We start from the raw sequence: 17,440 nt of genomic DNA, 5'->3' as shown, positions 1-17,440 counted from the left end.
CATGTTTAATTATTCTATCCTTCACGTCAGTCTCAGTGAAGAATATAGATTATTTAAATGAAATTAAAATTTTATCTGTATAATATAATCAACATATTTTGCTGTATTTCATCTTAAAAATGATATCGTCATCATATGTAAATACACGCTTTATAAAGTGGCGCAGGTTGTGCAATATTATAACTGTAGTGCAAGTTTACAGTGAGGTAATTGTACTTATAAGTACAAACAGTTCTACAAGGAGCACTTGATTGAGTGCGTTTAAAGTTCTTGGGATGAAACTGTTTCTGAACTGCGAGGTCCGTACAGGAAAGGCTTTGAAATGTTTTGCCGTGGCTGAGGTAGCGTGTGCTTGAAGCTGTATACCGATAATTCTCTTTCCGATCAGCTGCTGCTGTGATTCCCCACTCAGATACAGTGATATAAATACTCAGAGTGGTGCAGTGAGAGTAATATGGAAAAAGATGATCCGCTGTGGCAACTCCTAACGGGAGCAGCTGAAAGAAGAAGAAGAAGAAAGTGCAGTGAGAGTAACAACGCTAAAGCAGTTATGGTATTTGGAATACTATATGGCTATTCCCTGGACCATTATATTGTTACAAGTTAATTACAATCAGATGCATTACACTAATAAACAATATGCAGTTAGTTTCAGTGTATTTATAAAGCCGCGTCAGGAAAATAAAAGAGTAACCACATAGGAACAGTAGCATTGCTTTGACGCAGGGTGCCGCCAGTCTGCAAAACCGAGAACTTGCGTACGACAAGGTATGAGGTATCGTGGAAAAGTGCGTGGCTTTACGCCAAGTGTAGGTTTTATACATCGCGATTTGAACGTGGAAAAGTTCTTACGCAACATTTCTGTGCGTACGCACCGTTTATACATGAGGCCCCTGGTCAAAAGACAACCTCTGGCGTTCGGACCCGGTTTTATATCGCAAGCCCTTTTGACCATTCAATCCACCTTTAAGTTACCCACGGACCTCAAATAAACAATCACGTCGGGACGTACACAATTTGTCAGCCACTTGTCAGGTGCAGTCTACCCAATTTAAATATTCCTGCTCTCTCTCTCGCGCGCACCCGTCCATCTTGGTGACTTGCGGGTTCCCCGTAAAGTGAGTACTGCTTAACTTTCTCCCACTTTCAATTCTATGCTTTGCCACACGTGTGAATTCCTTTTGCCGGCTACTTTAAAACTGAGCTTTCTAATCTTGTGACCTGTTTCTCTAAATTTAAATGTTGTACTTTTGCCCTCTCTTCTCCAGCAGTTACCGAAGCGCGCCTCTGCACTCGGCCATCAGAAACTGTGAACGCGCTCGAAAAACGGCCTCAGACGCGTGCCTCTGCACCTAGAAGTTTGAGCCCCACGGCTTGCCCTCGGAGCACCTGTAGGCCACCAGATACAGTATTAGAAAACCGCCGGTATAACTTTGTGCTGCTGCCGTGTTAATCTATGAATCGTCACCAAAACAGGTAAGTTAAAACTTTATTTCTTTAACATTTTTCCCCCAAATGTCCGTGACAAGCCAAGCGGCTGTCTCAATATTTACATTATCTACAGACACTGAACTTGGCTTATCATACTAGAATCTTGATATTGCAGAAGAAGAAACACTCCTTTCAACATTTTAATCATAAATCTACAACACAGTTTTTTTTTTTTTTTACAGATTTTTAAATATTCTTTCAAAGTAGTGCAGGTCCAGTTGATCTTTCATTTTAGAGATCACGCCATCATTCCTCCATACTCTCTTCACATTGATGTCTCCTTTTGTTTCTATATAAATGTCACACCAACCCAGTCAGGTGATGGCCAGCTGACCTTGCATGTGCCAGAAGTACTTATGCTTTTTTTATTTTATTTTTTTAATTGTAGCTTGACCTTTGATGCGCTTTGTGTGTCCTGCTTCAGAAACACACTCAACATCTGTACATTTTATTTTGGAAAGCCCAAAGCAGGCAGCCAGGTGGTTACACAGTGCTTTCCCGGCACTACATGAGCATAATGTGCTGTTTAACTGCACAGAGTCCTCAATTTGTAAATTGACCTACAGGTGGACAGAGAAATGTGTGACACTACAAGGCATGGCATGAAACGTTAATTATAATAAACGAGGGATGAACATGGGCCTTCTGAGCAAAGTTTTATGGAAAAATAAGAGCAATATGACACTAAGGCAATCGGCCACTACAGGCAGTCCTCTAGTCATCATATTTGTATTATTATCATGCAAAATAAGACTACCTTTATTGTATTGCAAGTTATCATACCTTTAAATTTAAGAGACATCTACTGTCAATAATAACTAGAAGACTGACTAATTTGAGCACATTACACACTATTCACTTTGTGTTTGACGCTCTTGCTATGCCATAAACACAGGAACATTGGAGCTGAGCGAAGTTGCTTCGACAGGGAGATAACCAGTACCGAAATATTCAGTACAGAGATCTGCAACCGCAGTGAATAAATATTAAAACATGAACACCTGTCTTGGTGTCATCTGTAAAATTAACCATCTTATTATTTATATTCCTATCTAAATCCATCCAAATCATTTATATATATTTAAAATAACAGCAGCCCTAGTACTGACCCCTGTGAAACATCTCTCTTAATGTCAGTGAATTCCTCACATCATAATCCCCTGCTTCCTGTGTCTGAGCCAATTCTGCACCCATCTACAAACATCTCCCTGAACTCCCACTTCTTTTAGTTTGAAGAAGTAGAAATTCTCTGTCAATGAATGATAAAAAGTGAAAACACTGATTGAGACTGATAAAATGGATGCATGTCATGATGTTTATATAAACTGCTCAAAAAAATTAAAGGAACACTTTGAAAACACATCAGATCTCAATGGGAAAAAGAAATCCTCCTGGATATCTATACTGATATAGACTGGGTAATTATGTTAGGAACGAAAGGATGCCACATCGTTTGATGGAAATGAAAATGATCAACCTACAGAGCCCTGAATTCAAAGACGCCCCAAAAATCAGAGTGAAAAAATTATGTGGCAGGCTAGTCCATTTTGCCAAAATTTAATTGCAGCAACTCGGAATTGTATGCAGCACTTTGTATGGCCCCTGTGTTCTTGTATACATGCCTGACAACATCGGTGCATGCTTCTAATGAGATGACAGATTGTGTTGTGGGGGATCTCCTCCCAGATCTGGACCAGGGCATCACTGAGCTCCTGGACAGTCTGAGGTGCAACCTGGTGGCATTGGATGGACCAAAACATAATGTCCCAGAGGTGTTCTATTGGATTTAGGTCAGGAAAGTGTGGTGGCCAGTCAATGGTATCAAATCCTTCATCCTCCAGGAACTGCCTGCATACTCTCACCACATGGCCAGGAATTGTCGTGCACCAGGAGCCACTGTACCAGTATAGGGTCTGACAACGGGTCCAAGGATTTCATCCTGATACCTAATGGCAGCCAAGGTGCCTTTGTCAAGCCTGTAGCGGTCTGTGTGACCCTCCATGGATATGCCTCCCCAGACAATCATTAACCCACCACCAAACTGCTCATGCTGAATGATGTTACAGGCAGCATAATGTTCTCCATGGCTTCTCCAGACCCTTTCACTTCTGTCAAGTGCTGAGGGTGAACCTGCTCTCATCTGTAAAAAGCACAGGGCACCAGTGGTGCATCTGCCAATTCTGGTATTCTATGGCGAATGCCAATCGAGCTGCATGATGCTGGGCAGTGAGCTCAGGGCCCATTAGAGAACATGGAGCCCTTGGGTCACCCTCATGAAGTCTTTCTGGTTGTTTGGTCAGAGACATTCACACCAGTGGCCTGCTGGAGGTCATTTTGTAGGGCTCTGGCAGTGCTCATCCTGTTCCTCCTTGCCCAAAGGAGCAGATACTGGTCCTGCTGATGGGTTATGGACCTTCTATGGCCCTCTCCAGCTCTCCTAGAGTAACTGCTTGTCTCCTAGAATCTCCTCCATGCCCTGGAGACTGTGCAGGGAGACACAGCAAACCTTCTGGCAATGACACGTATTGATGTGCCACCCTGGAGAAGTTGGACCACCTGTACAACCTCTGTAGGGTCCAGGTATCGCCTCATGCTACCAGTAGTGACACTGACTGTAGCCAAATGCAAAACTAGTGAAGAAACAGTCAGAAGATGAGGAGGGAAAAATGTCAGTGGCCTCCACCTGTTAAACCATTCCTGTTTTGGGGGTCATCTCATTGTTGCCCCTCTAGTGCATCTGTTGTTAATTTCATTAACACCACAGCAGCTGAAACTGATTAACAACCCCTCTGCTATTTTAACTGACCAGATTAATATCCCATAAGTTTCATTGACTTTATGCTATACTCTTATTAAAAGTGTTCCTTTAATTCTTTTGAGCAGTATATATATATATATATATATATATATATACTCCAAAAAATTTAAGGGACACTTTTTAATCAGAGCATAGCATCAAGTCACTGAAACTTCTGGATATTGATCTGGTCAAATAAGTAGCAGAGGGGGTTATTAATCAGTTTCATCTGCTGTGGTGTTAATGAAATTAACAACAAGTGCACAGAAGAGGCAATAATGAGATGACCCCCCAAAACAGGAATGGTTTAACAGGTCGAGGCAACTGACATTTTTCCCTCCTCATCTGTTTTTTCACTAGTTTTGCATTTGGCTACGGTCAGTGTACCTACTGGTAACATGAGGCGATACCTGGACCCTATAGAGTAGGGGTCCCCAACCCGAGACTCACTCAGTGAAGGGCTACAGCAAAAAAGCTGCCCCCTTCACTGAGGACACTTTTCAGAACACTAGGTGGGTGGGGGATTTGCAGCGGCACAGAGAGGGAGAGAGACCGAGGTGAGAGAGTATTACAACAAAGTACTTTTATGTTTCTGACAGTTTCACCATATGACACAAGTCTATAGAAATCTTGTTACTACGAAGTACATTGAGCAGCAGATACTTTCATTACAACGAAGTGACCTTGAAATGCTTGAATGAATCGTCCACAGAGCAGTTAGTTCTGTGGTTGCAGCTCAGTTGTGCACATTTGCACAACAATCCCCAAACAGAAACATTGTAAAAAAATGTTCTTTCTTCAAACTTTCCTCGTACTGTTTTTTTGCTGTTTTTGTTTTCTGTGGTTTTCAGTGATACCTTGTGCTTATTGCTCATCAACATTTGAAAAACATCCAACGGATGTCACCCTTCTGTAGAAATGGCAGACGTGAAAAAACGATAACAGTGTTAATGTGATGTGCAATCTGTTGAAATGACAAATGCAATGCACATGTCTTTATTATATGCAAAAAAGAAGAAAAATCTCGGGTTGCAAACGTATGCGAACTGCTGCATTTGAAGACAGCGAAAAAGCTGTTTTATGTGGTTCAGTGATGCTCCTTCAATAAACATTCCTATTAATGCGGCACTTATTGAAGAAAATGTGTGGTTTTTAAACTCTCTTGGGACCTCTGTCAATGGGACAACACGCTGTGAGCCTGCTGTTTCCCTGCCTCAGCAATGGACAAACAATCTTACACAGATGCTGCAATCGCACTTCGGGATGCACTTCAGTGTGACGTTCCCGTTGGGTGAGATGGGGGTGGGGGGTCCCAAAATAGTTCAAAAACCTCACAATATGAAGAAGAAGAAGATGATTACTTGACTTCTGATTGATAACTGTGTGGCCCACAAAAATACTTCCACATTCAGATAATGTTCGTATTGAACTCCTCCCTCCCAATTGCACAGCAGTGCTTTAGCCATTGGGTTTGGGGATCATTCACCTCCTGAAAGTGTATTATCGCAAGGAAATGCTGAGAAAAATTCTCATCTGCATAACTTGTAGGCAGGAGGAGATTAACATTAACACGAAAGAAACTATTGAAGCTGCTTCCATTTCCAACATCCAATCTTTGTGAGGCAGTGTTTTCTGCAGTGACAGCCACCAAAACGAGATTATGGAGTAGACTGAACATAAGAAACACACTTTGTGTGTCACTGTCTTTCATCGTCCCCAGATGGGATCTTCTGGTTGCAGGAAAACAAGTTCAGGGCTCCCACTGATTCTGCATTATGGTAAGCTGTATAATTTCTATTACGATATTATAACTTAACAATAATAGAAATGTAATGTAAATTGTGTATAAAACTGCCCTACGAATCCGCCCCTAAAAATCCCCTCCTCCATAACTCAACCCTTCCCCACCCCGTGGTCCCAGGAAAAATTAGCTTCCAGTAGAGCTGTCCTTAGTGTCAAAAGGGTTTGGGGACCACTGCTATAGAGAGAGTACAGGTAGTACAACTTTTCCAGGATGGCACATCAATATGTGCCATTGCCAGAAGGTTTGCTGTCTCCCAGCACAGTCTCAAGGGCATGGAGGAGATTCCAGGAGACAGGCAGTTACTATTGGAGTGCTGGACAGGGCCATAGAAGGTCCTTAACCCATTAGCAGGACCGGTATCTGCTTCTTTGGGCAAGGAGGAATATGATGAGCACTGCCAGGGCACTACAAAATGACCTCCAGCAGGCCACTGGTGTGAATATCTCTGGCCAAACAATCAGAAACAGACTTCATGAGGGTGGCCTGAGGGCCTGATGTCCTTTAGTGGGCCCTGTGCTCAGTGCCCAACACTGTGGAGATCGATTGGCATTTGCCATAGAATACCAGAATTGGCAGGTCCCCCACTGGCGCCCGGTGGTTTTCACAGATGAGCAAAAATCTTACTCTAAATGTTTAAAAGATCAAAGATGTTATATTTAACTTTAAAGACAGAAATCAGCATGTTCCCCCATCACTGTTCTGGGGGAATCCAGTCTGAATATAACCCTAGATGATAACCTTGTTTGCTATATACAGTGTATACACACACTCTCTAAATGCAGTCAGAACTTATTTCTCCTCTGGAAACTCAAACATTTTAAAGTGGAATAGCATCTCATGTTGTCCTTTTATCACAGTGTGGTTCAGTCTGTTATACTTGGTGAGTGTGTTTCAGAGGGCAATGGTAATAAAACTGTAAAATATCTCAACTAATGACAAACACCATTAATCTCTGAGCTTCACTAAGTTGGGGAGGATAGTTGCTTTGAAGACCCACGCAATTTGTTCCAGAAATCTCTTTCTTCCCAGCACCATACATCTTTCTAGTACAGAATATCAAATAAGATAAATTCCAGAAGTGCATCATATAACTATTTTTAGCTCATTGGCCTACCATACTAATATATTCTTGGAATTAATTTACAACTTATATTGCTGCATGCACTTATTTTCTTTATACCTTTATCCAAAATTATTTTCAAATATCAAGTAAATAGTTGCCTGCACCTTTCTACAGTCAGAATCAGTGGATGGCTTTGAACCGGGTATCATGTTCTTGATTATGCAATATCTCTCCCACAAGGCCACAACTAAATGTATTAAAATTAATTTGTTCTTTGATCAGACTCATTCAGTTCCTCCCCAGTTTCTATTTTAGAAAACACTTTAAGTTAAACCATTTGACATAGTCCAAACACTAGTAAATGTTTTTTTAAACTGAAATTTTTATGTTTTACTTATGTCTAACAATTCTTTTTGTACTGCCCATTAGCACAGACTGCTAATAATAAAGCATAACAACATGGAATGACAAGCCGGGTAACACCTACAGGTAGTTGAAAGAATTATATCGAACACAGTGAGTTATGTCTACCATACATTATATTAATAAAATTATGTTAAAGTACTATTTAAGCATTGTTTAACATTGCACAGTGAAATCAACATTGAAAAGACTTGACATGTCATTTGCAAAACACTGAATGGGAGAATGCTGCATGGGCCAATTAAAACTACTCCATTCATACTGTGCTAATTCCTGGTAAGTTTTGAAAATTTCAGGTAAGAAGTTTGATTGAATATTTCTTCATTTTTTTTTTAAAGTTAAGTTATGTTGCAGAGTAGAAGCAGTTGTTAAAGTGAGAAAATTAAATCTCTTTAACTTAAGCCCTATCTTTACAACATGTACAATTAATTACTTATTTTGAATGCATCAGCGTGCAACAATGTTGCATTTGATTTTCATGGACAAAAAGTTTCAAATAGCAGATAAATAACTTAAAAAATGTTAAATATTGAGATAGTAATAGAAATGTATCAATATGCATGGTAATAACCATAACCAAACCTCTTCCCACTAACATACAGTATTCTTAAAATTGCTTCCGTGAAAAGATAAAAACAAAAACAAAAAAACTGCGCTCTATCTGGGATAAGCATGATTTTCATTATAGTCCTTCAGAAATCTGCAGCAAACGTGCTAGAAAATCAGGTTAAAATGATGATAAGGGTAAAACTGAAAGAATAGAAAAGTGATTCCTCTTAAGAGCGTACTGAAGTGAATGTTACTATTTTTTTATTGTTAAAACTGGTGGGGAATATCTCATTACTTACTGTATTGTTATTTTGTAATGCATGACATTGTGTATTTGTGAAATTTGTATTTAACTTTCATTCCCTTAAAGTGGCGACTACTAAGAAAAAAACAGTTTTGCTCCCAGTTTATCATAAGTAATAAACTGATTTCTAATTTATACCTTTTTCCAGAAATCTTACAAAAACATTCAGTTTTGTAACTCTAGTCTTATATTAAAAATGATAACTCTTGAGAAATTTCGACCTACCTTTTATCCTGGCCACAGCACAAAAACAGCCTCATTTTATGTTGTAAGAAGCATTCTAATGTCCTCAAATTAATGAAATTCTATAAAGATTGTGATGTCAGAATTAAGCACAGCGTATGTTTACACAGGCCTGAGAGTTAAATTGAATTGTCAGGTAATGTTTTGCACTTTACCTCCTACATATCACATTGTTTTAAATATGTGTAGACATCTGATTAATATATTGTTGCTCCCTATTGTTGTCTGTACCGCAGTGCTACTATAAGTTCATTTTTAGATAAGTATATTTGAACTGCTAAAAGTAGTTAACAGATAATCAGTTTTTCAAATGATGTAAATATTTTAGAATTTCTGTCTTTATTTATTTTTTTTTTGTTTCTGTGTGAGAAGGAAAAAAATAACATTTTCTTGTGTAAACATGACTAAAAAAAATCCATGAACCCTAAAACTTTCTGAATAACAAGGTAACCATTTTCGAAGGTTTCTCAGATCCCTATTGATATTTTAAAGAGGGACCTCGTGCATGTTGAGTTAGAAGATGGCGATTTAGGGAAGCTGTGTGTCAGCCACACTTTAGAGAAAAGTCCCACTTTGAATGGCTTGGGACAAAGCTGTGCACTTAAGGTGCACATCTACAGGGGGATGTTATCGTTACTAAAATGATATTCAGCTAATGTGCTATTTACAGTGACAAAATCAATTTTTTTTACATTTAAAAATACATTTTCGGTGTAGAGGCTTTCAAAATTAATACCTTTTGGAAAAATAAATCAAACTCTTTAAGCATTGATTAATCTGAAGCAGGGATTTGTTGCTAGACACACAAATTCTGTATAGCCTGCTAGGACCCTGCTGCTAAGATGTGTGTGTGTGTGTGCTCGTTGCTTTGAGCAAACCACTTTTATAAGTTCATACATAAGTCAGCATTTATCTTTAATCACCTGTCATTTCTCTGAAAGAATGAAAATGATCTTAATAGCTAATTTAGAAACAAACTTTCACAGGCAGCTTTTTCTAGTACAAACCACAGAAAGAGACTTAAGATTGCTTCTGCATTACAGTATTTGTCATAAGTCAATATATAAGCTATGGCAATAGATAAAAAATAATCAAATATGGGCTGCTAAAAGCAGTTATGACTAATACAAATAATATGGGCTTACATAAAATATAAATCAAGACTGCTGCATGGTTAGAAAAACAGTTTAACCCTTAACACTCATTCTTCCAGATCTGAACTCCCTAGAACTTCACCAACCCCTACATGGGTTATGTCTTTGTAATTAGTTGTAATAGTAATATTAGAAATTAGGTCTAAAAATAAATGTATTTGTAATTGCTTGTAGATGCATGATACAATTGGTGTTTCAAATATGTTCTTTAAAGATGTAGTTAAAAGAAAAGGTCTTGATTTGTGTTTGAAGATCAGTTTCAGATTGATTATTCACAGAATGTTTCCAATCTGTAAAACTATTAAAGAACTGTCCATCACGATATGGTGGAAATGGCAAAAGATGAGAGCTGAAGCTTTCTGTTCTCAGGATTCTGCCTAGCTAATTGCTTCTACCAGGCTGTCTGAAACAGATGAAAATGTTTAAAAAAAACAACAATAAATATAGCTTTATTTTTTAGAATGGCACAGTGGCTGAGATTGCTGTATGTGTTTAATTCAGCATTGTTAAATGTGGTTTTTAACGAGATCTCTTTGGCCAGGTGCAAGAATGATGAGTTTTGAAAACAATTGTTGGGGCACCAACCAAGTCATCCTACTTAATTTAACAGTAAGTTGAGCCAAAAAGAAAAGGCCTTATGGTGTTTAGGAATCTTGCCCTTGAGCTATCAAATAAACAAAAAGGCTCGACTTTAGTCGCAGGTTCAGGATCTGTTTGCTAGGGAGCTCTCTACCTGACAAGTCGTTCTTACCAAAAAGACGCCTCAGTCTGGACAGCTGGAGTTCTTATTTCAAGGGAACAGGAAGGGGCGGGGCCGAGTGCCCTCACTGGGCAGTTTCTCTATGCTGTGCGGAGACAACGAGAAGAAAATGTTAGAAACATTTGTCATCCCGACGGGTTATTACATAACTCTACCAAGCTCATTAGTAAATCCTCCAAAGCATATGCGTGACACTCTCATATATGTTGTTAGACATTGTTGTTGTAGTTATTAATGGATATAAATTAAAATTAATTTGCATAAACAGCAACGATCCTGATAGCAGAAAAAAGCCATAAGTTTTTTGTAAGATAAACTAACAAATATTGTGTGACAGATGAACTCATGATTGAGGATTTTTTTGGAAAGACCTAAGAGGAGGACAAAATGAATATTGAACAAGGCTAACAGAAACCATGAATTTTATATTATATATTTGATCAATTTGAACCCTTGTAATTTGCATTACTGTATTTGAAATGCAAAATAAGCACAATAAAATATATGGTTAAATGATTTTCTAAATTTATTTAGTATTTTTAACTATAATTTTTAACTATATTTTTTCAAATAATCTGAGACATACCATGACATATAATTATTTTTATTTAATGACAAGCAACTTCCTGTGGCATTTAATTATTTACATGGTAATTTGAAATTGATTTGAAAGCTTTGTAAAATGAATATCTAAATTAGTGAAGTTACATGTGGGTAATTAACCATGTAAGGGAATGGAATGATGTAAAATGATGCAATGTTGTCATGATGTAATGTTATCATAAACTGATTTTTAACAGCATTACAAATTATAGAATGTATAGGGGCTTTTGCATAAAAAATGATTTTAAATATAAGCTAAAAGAAACTCAACTGAGGAATGACCAATGAAAATAGTTTGCTATGGTGCCTCAGCATCATGCAGATTCTCCCAGTTCAACAGGCTGCAACAATTGCAATCTCAAGCAGTTAGATCTGAGGATCACCCCCACTTAGGATGGATGGATAGATGGATAGATACTTTATTAATCTCCAAGGGGAAATTCATATACTCCAGCAGCAGCATACTGATAAAAACAATATTAATTAAAGAGTGATAAAAACTTAATGCAAGTTAAAAAAATGCAAGGAGAGAGTGCAAGGCAAGTATAGCAGTCTATAATCTTGTATAGTGTTAACGTTTACCCAAACGGGTGGAATTGAAGAGTCACATAGTGTGGGGGAGGAACGATCTCCTCAGTCTGTCAGTCAAGCTGCTCCACTGTCTAGAGATGATCCTGTTCAGTGGATGCAGTGGATTCTCCATGATTGACAGGAGCTCAGCGCCCATCGCTCCGCCACAGATGTCAAACTGTCCAGCTCCGTGCCTACAATAGAGCCTGCCTTCCTCACCAGTTTGTCCAGGCGTGAGGTGTCCCTCTTCTTTATGCTGCCTCCCCAGCACACCACTGCGTAGAAGAGGGCGCTCGCAACAACCGTCTGATAGAACATCGGCAGCATCTTATTGCAGATGATGAAGGACGCCAGTCTTCTAAGGAAGTATAGGCTCTGTCCTCTCTTGCACAGAGCTTCAGTATTGGCAGTCCAGTCCAGTTTATCATCCAGCTGCACTCCCAGGTATTTATAGGTCTACACTCTCTGCACACAGTCACCTCTGATGATTACGGGGTCCAGGAGGGGCCTGGTCCTCCTAAAATCTACCACCAGCTCCTTGGTTTTGCTGGTTTTCAGGTGTAGGTGATTTGAGTTTCACTATTTAACAAAGTGCTTGATTAGGTTCCTATACGCCTCCTCCTGCCCACTTCTGATGCAGCCCACGATAGCAGTGTCGTCAGCAAACTTTTACATGTGGCAGGACTCTGAGTTGTATTGGAAGTCTGATGTATATAGGCTGAACAGGACCGGAGAAAGTACAGTCCCCTGCGTCGCTCCTGTGCTGCTGAACACAATGTCAGATCTGCAGTTCCCGAGACGCATATACTGAGGTCTGTCTGTAAAATAGTCCACGATCCATGCCACCAGTTATGAATCTACTCCCTTCTTTGTCAGTTTGTCCCTAAGGAGCCGAGGTTGTATGGTGTTGAAGGCTCTAGAGAAGTCTAGAAACATAATTGTTACTGCACCACTGCCTCTGTCCAAGTGGGAGAGGGATCGGTGTAGCATATAGATGATGGCATTCTCCCCTCCCACCTTCTCCTAGTATGTGAACTGCATAGTGTTGAGGACGTGGCAGACCTGTGGCCTCAGGTAGTTTAGCAGCAGCCGCTCCATGGTCTTCATCACATGTGACATCAGAGTGACAGGCTGGAAGTCATTCAGCTTACCAGGACATGATACCTTTGGGACAGGGGTGATGCAAGATGTTTTCTAAAGCCTGGGGACTCTCCCCTGTTCCAGACTCAGGTTGAAGATGCGCTGTAGAGGACTCCCCAGCTCCAACGCACACGCCTTCAGCAGTCGTGGCGATACTCCATCTGGACCCACTGCTTTGCTGGCACGAAGTCTCCTCAGCTCTCTGCTTACCTTGACTGCTGTAATTGTGGGTGGGGGGAAACTCTCTCCTATGCTGGTGTCAGCAGAAGGATGGGTGGAGGATACAGTACTCTGAGATGAGAGGGGGTTAGGGTGGCATCCCGCTTCGAGCTGCAGCCAGTAATGATGTTCATCCCATCCCACACTTCCTTTATGCTGTTATTCTGCAACTTATGCTCCAGCTTTGTCCTGTACTGCTCCTTTGCCTCGCTGAGCTGGACTCGGAGTTCCTTCTGCACGTGCTTGAGCTCATGCTGATCACTGCCTTTAAAAGCCCTTTTTTCTGGTTCAAAAGGCCCTTGATGTCACTTGTAATCCATACACTGTTGAAGTGTACTGATCTATGATAAATACCATAGATACTAATACTATACTATTTATGGTAACAATACTAAATTTCGATTTAGCGCTGTTGCAGAGTTGTGGACTAGCAGAAGATCAAGACTAAGAATAAGTGCAGTTGGAGTGAGCTTCTTGGAGTTGGAGAAGGAAAACAAAGTTACATTCTTAGACCACCTCGTGAGTAGGTTTAATGGACTTAGCATTCTGGGTAATGTTACAAAATTCACTTGACACACATCAGATAAATTGTTATGGACATGAAATAGCACAATGACACTTTAGTTTAAGTACTGCAAAAATGTATCTATTACTCATTTACACTTATGTAACAAGACCTTGTAATCACCCAAGTTACTTCACAACATCCCAAGGAATAATTGGGGAGCCAGTCAGGCTACCCCTTTTAATTTGTGAGCTTAAATAAACATGAAATAAAGAAAAATCCAGTCTCTGGCTTCCAGTTAACACCTCTTAAGGCAATCTTTGCAACTAGTTGTTATAACAGTGGATCAGTAATTGGAATCTCTGTCCTTGTAAACTTAGGTCCAAAAAATGGTGCCTCCGTCCAACGTTGATCGACTTTTATAATACTCTGACCAAAATGGGTGGTGCCTTCCAATAACAAAAAAAAACAACACTGCATTTGATTAAATTGTTGGTTGTGGCAGTGGGTAAAAATTACAGATTAGTTATTATCACAGATTGATAAAATGGTTTCAGGGAAAAAAATGGACCTACTACAGCAGTGCCAACACATGTTTTAGGCCAACATCCGATTGATGGATTGATTCAAAGTTGTGATGCATCTTGTGGAGCTCTTGGTCACTTCCCAACAATATTTAGTTCTCAGATGATTTGCACATTAAGAAAAGGAAACCCATCCATCTTCTAAACCCGCGTATCAGGGTCGCTGGAAAATCTCAGAAAGCACCCAGCAGAAGGCAAGAAAATCTATGGACATGGCATCAGTCTATCACAGGGAAGGAAAACCTGTACTACAAACACAGAACTGAGGTTAGTCGGTGAAGTTATTAATGTGTCGTCAAGCAGACTAATCAGACTGCATTTGTATACCCCATGATGGGCACAGTCAAATTGCTAGTTGTTGCAGAGGCCAAGTGTTAAATTAACTCTTAAAGTGTTTAAGAGATTACCCATATTTAAACTTAAAATGTTAATTATCCACTGTTTGAATATTCACAAAAAAACTTTACTTGACGGATAGCCGTGTTATATAGTATTGTAGAAAGTTACATTGGTTTGATACAGATTAGAGGGCACAAAAGCAGGCACAAGCAGATCGGCCTCTCAGCAGTTTATTACTGTGGCTGCATGTTCACTGTACAGCTGTAAAAAGCTCTGGTTTTCATTTGTCTCTTCTCTTCTCCCTCACAGAGTGTTTATCACAAGAGAAAGCACCACTGTTAATTTAAATCTAGCTGCAACCTTAAAACACTATGAGCATTCAAAGATTAAACTTGCAAATATATGATCACTACATTAATTAATTAAATTATTGATTTATCTGTAAAATAAGATTTTATGATGTTTTGGCTATCGGAGCCTTGCAAGCTCTGGTAACTGAGTGTCTTACTGAAGAAGTACTCATTCCTAGTGTAGCGCATAATAGGCCATTTTATGGGTATCTATGATGACTTCCTGCCAGTTTCTTGTTGGTATGATCAACTTCCTTTCGAATGGTGGTTGACAAAGAAAAGCAGCAATCGGGACTGTTATTCAGCAGTTCTCAAACCAATCTTGCCAAACTCACTATGGTATATGTTACACAACTAGTACAGTGCAACATGTCTTCTAAAAAACATGAAAAATGATAGAAATATTTTCATGAAAATGATCTTTTCAACTGCCAAGTTAAGTGTTCTCTTGTTAATGCCGTTTTGCTAGCTAGTATCATATGTCATGCTGATTTATGAATGGCACAATTTTCATTTTCTTTTTTTTCTTTGTACGTTATTACTATCAAATTCTATTGAATATGGAGATGGTGGAAAGATGGTGAAGGTGTAACAGATCAATGAGGAAAAGAGAGGAACCACATTCCCTGTAGGTTTTGTCCAGAGGTTTGCGAACCTAAATGTACATGTTCTGTTATACAGTGGTCTGTTGACGTTTATTCACTGCGTTTATAGATATTGTCTATACTTATTTGTTTTGTTTCCCTTTCATGTTTTGATATTTATTACCTGCGGCAGGTGCAAGGACAGTTGGCCATAACTGGACTGAGTTGGTGTGATTTTATTACAGAAACAAATGGAGACATCACAGTGGAGAGAGTATGGAGGATTGATGGCATGATCTCGAAAGTGAAAGATAAGCTGGACCTGTACTACTTTGGAAGAATATTTAAATATCTGTAAATAACTGTGTAGTAACCGTAGCCTATGCTTAAAAACACTGAAAGGAGTGTTTCTTTTTGTACAGTATCAAGAGGAATCCAGGGGCCAAAACTGTAGTATGAAACAAAATATTTTGTACCATAAATTTCAAATGCATTCTCTTACAAAAGTAAAATGTTCTGTTAAAAGCATGATGTTTATTAAATAGTTATATCTATTTTACAAGTATATTTATTGAAACATGTTTAAAATGTGTGACTAGATTTTCACTAAACAATATAATTTATTACATGAAATACATTAAAGTGACAGGCAAACGTGTGATTGGTTCAACATACTTTAAAAGAAGTTCACACTTATAGAATTAATACTTTCAAAGTCAGGATGTGTTGTGGCTCTTGGATCTTCCCTTTCTGTCCCACTGAAACCTGACATCAACATTAAAAAAAACAAAAAACTCATCACCACTTGCAGTTTGGGCTTGGAGCTCTTTGGTGTTCAGTTAATCCTTTCTTCTGTGCTTTTGACCAATACATTATATTCTGTGCTTTTGACCAATACACTATATTGATAGCAGATGGTTCAATTGCATGCCAAAACATTCTGAAGACCCACTCATAAGGAAAACGCATGTAAAACTGAAAATCCACATCAGATGCGCAAAATCTGTTGATCTGCAGTGGTGACATTCTGACTTTCATCAGTTCTTTTTCCAGTTTGCTCCAGCTCCTGTATATTAATGGCAACAGCATCTAGTGGACCTGTTAAATACAAAAATTCTACATGTTAAAAATGAACTAATACATGTCAATCAAAAACAAACCAAAGACAATTTCATTATATAATTTAAAGTCAGAATCAGTATTTTCATTATTCTTAATGCTATAAAAGGTATACGTATTACCTATCAGTATATAATTGAGATGAAACTTGCCGAGTTGTTCAAATATTAAATAATACAGATGCACACAGTTAATGCATAAAATGAAGAAAAATTATTTCTGTTACTGAGTATAAGTATTGAATATCAGTATTAGATTTACATTATTAACTCTTGATTGCTGATTGTTAATTACATAAGTGGTACAGTGGAGTTTTAATAAAGATTGCATTAAAAATCATTACATTAAAACACATAAGCATATCTGATGAAGTACATGCATAATTGTGGTCTATCAACATATCAGTGTCATATACTCTTTTCTTGTCCGTCTCTTCTGTTTCAAGTGGCACATCAGAAACAACATGGCGAAACTTCAAACACAGAAAGCTGTCCTTGTTTCCCATCTCCCCAGCTGTTCCACTTAAAGCTGGATGGGACAGCGACAATTTTGAGGTGCTTATGACGTAAGGTATGACATAAGGTAGCTATTCTCTTGTTTTTGTTTCAAAGAAGAACAAAAAGGAAAACTACAGAAACTCTTTGACTTGATTTCAGACATTGCTGTGATATAACTGAATATGCCAGATCCCAGTAAATGAACGCTTCCGAGTTTATGAAGCCAGAAGTGTGAAAGTGGTCTATTGTGCAGTCAGTCATTCAAACTTTTTAAATGGAGAAAAGTAGTAGCTCTTCCATTTGGTATCATAGTGTGTCCCGTGATGAACATGGGCCAGAGAA

At 38.8% G+C, this 17,440-nt stretch overlaps 1 long non-coding RNA gene across 1 annotated transcript; it reads left to right on the top strand.

Moving 5' to 3' along the window:
• The first annotated feature begins 928 nt into the window (after positions 1–928).
• Positions 929–16,582, top strand: LOC120527941. The gene is made up of 3 exons (XR_005633440.1): positions 929–1,118; positions 1,269–1,476; positions 15,728–16,582. It is a non-coding gene; the product is annotated as an uncharacterized LOC120527941 (long non-coding RNA).
• Positions 16,583–17,440: the final 858 nt, after the last annotated feature.

This window comes from Polypterus senegalus, chromosome 4, assembly GCF_016835505.1.
Source record: "Polypterus senegalus isolate Bchr_013 chromosome 4, ASM1683550v1, whole genome shotgun sequence".
NCBI classification, from domain to species: domain Eukaryota; kingdom Metazoa; phylum Chordata; class Cladistia; order Polypteriformes; family Polypteridae; genus Polypterus; species Polypterus senegalus.
This window is presented reverse-complemented; position numbering and strand designations above follow the sequence as displayed.